Here is a 1,947-nt window from a genome sequence, read left to right on the forward strand (position 1 = left end):
ATTGCTTTGTGTCACGCAGTCATCAAGGGTACATGAGTGGTACTTCGTCTCCAAAAGGCCGTATCGATGATGTTTCGTTGAATGGTTCGCACTTTGACACTTGTTGATGTCCCAGCATTGAAATCTGAAGCAATTTGCAGAAGGGTTGCACTTCTGTCATGTTGAATGATTCTCTTCAGTGCACCGACTTTAACACCACGTTAAAACTCACTTAAATCTTGATAACTTGCCATTATAGCAGCTGTAACCGATCTAACAGCTCTGCCAGACTCTTGTTGTCTTACATTGGCTTTGCCGACCATGGTGCCGTATTCTGCCTGTTTACGTGTCTTTGTATATGAATACATGTGCCTATATGAGTTTCTTTGGCGTTTCAGTGTATAAACTAAAGTATTAATTCAGATCCTCTGATCCATATGTTGTTATGAAAGAATGTAAATATTTTACTGTATATGTGTAATGTAATCTAAATTTTCCTGACAATGTCCGAAAACTTTTTGTTATATGGATAGAAAATAAATAAATAAATAGATGTCACAAAGAAAAAGCTGGATCCACATGCACAGTATGTAGGATCTACACAAAACGCACACACAAAAAAACTTAATCACTGCAGACAGGACACAACGAGTAACAGAAATTACCTTGCAACATGGAGGTTGAAGAGACATTCATAATTTTACACATTGTTCATGATTAGGTGTTACAAAAATATTATGGTAGAAATTTGCTAGATGCAAGTAGGACTCATGCACTGAGGGTTCCATACAAACTTAATTATGTTTACAGACAGTTCATACATCCTGGGAGTCGAGAATGGCAAGACAACTGTCCCAGGTATTCAAGACTCTCGAGAATCTTTAAATTCTAAGTTTGGGGTCGGATAACAAATAACAAAGGAGTATTTTTCGTGTTATATAATTGCAGATTAACAGTTTTCAGTGTTGTCCTTCAATTGTACTGTAAAACTTTGCTTATTGCTAAATTCCATAATTCTAAGTCAATAGGAAGTAACCTATAGGTTTTGATGAGTGAACTTGCGAGTATCGTAATATGTGACATAACTGGTCATATTGTCTGATTGATTTGTCTTAGAAGCTTATATTTATTACAGTGTCATGGGACCACACACCTTAATAGGTGATATAAATTTGAACTTGATACATCTACCTGTACCTGAGAAAAAGGGTATTTAACAAGCAGACAGACAGATGGACAGACAGATGGACAACAAAGTGATACTGTAAGTGTTCCGTTTCTACTGACTTAGGTATGGAACCCTAGAAATGAATTGCATGCAGCACAAACATTTCAGTGTCAACTTTTGTTGAGCAATAATAAGATAAATATTTTAGTTTCTAAAAATGAATGAAAGTTTTGTTGTTCGTGAGGTATCTGAATTTGCAGTCAAAATGAACTCATTTGCTATGAATGCACCAAATCATATAGCTTTACAAATGCTACTTTGATACAATACTAAGAGGTAGACTTTCATTGCTTCCTGTCACAAACGCGGCGATGTTTAAATCTGCTTGTTCACTCACGTCGTTTGAAAATACTCTTAAAATTCATGTAACAATTTACACTCTCATATATTTTTCATTGTTCATCAGCTAATGTTTTTGTCACATTTTTGTACAGCAAGCAGCGCCATCAATGTATAATTTAAAACCCGTAATATCAGAGATTTTCTACACTCTTGTCTGCAATGATCGGAAAAATGCGTACACTCCGGTTGTCTGTCTCTCACGATATGTGTCCAATGCTACCCATCGATTTCTGAATACGGTAGCAAGTCGTCGAATGAATGTTTGAGTGACGTATGCAATTTTTTGATGTTCTCGTTATGGAGATGTAATAATTATTGAATACCATACGACAGAAATATCTACTGTGTGGATTACGCCTCCATGGCCGTGAGCCATCTGTTGGCCGAATTCCGTACTG

Source organism: Schistocerca piceifrons, chromosome 6 (assembly GCF_021461385.2).
Source record: "Schistocerca piceifrons isolate TAMUIC-IGC-003096 chromosome 6, iqSchPice1.1, whole genome shotgun sequence".
NCBI lineage: Eukaryota > Metazoa > Arthropoda > Insecta > Orthoptera > Acrididae > Schistocerca > Schistocerca piceifrons.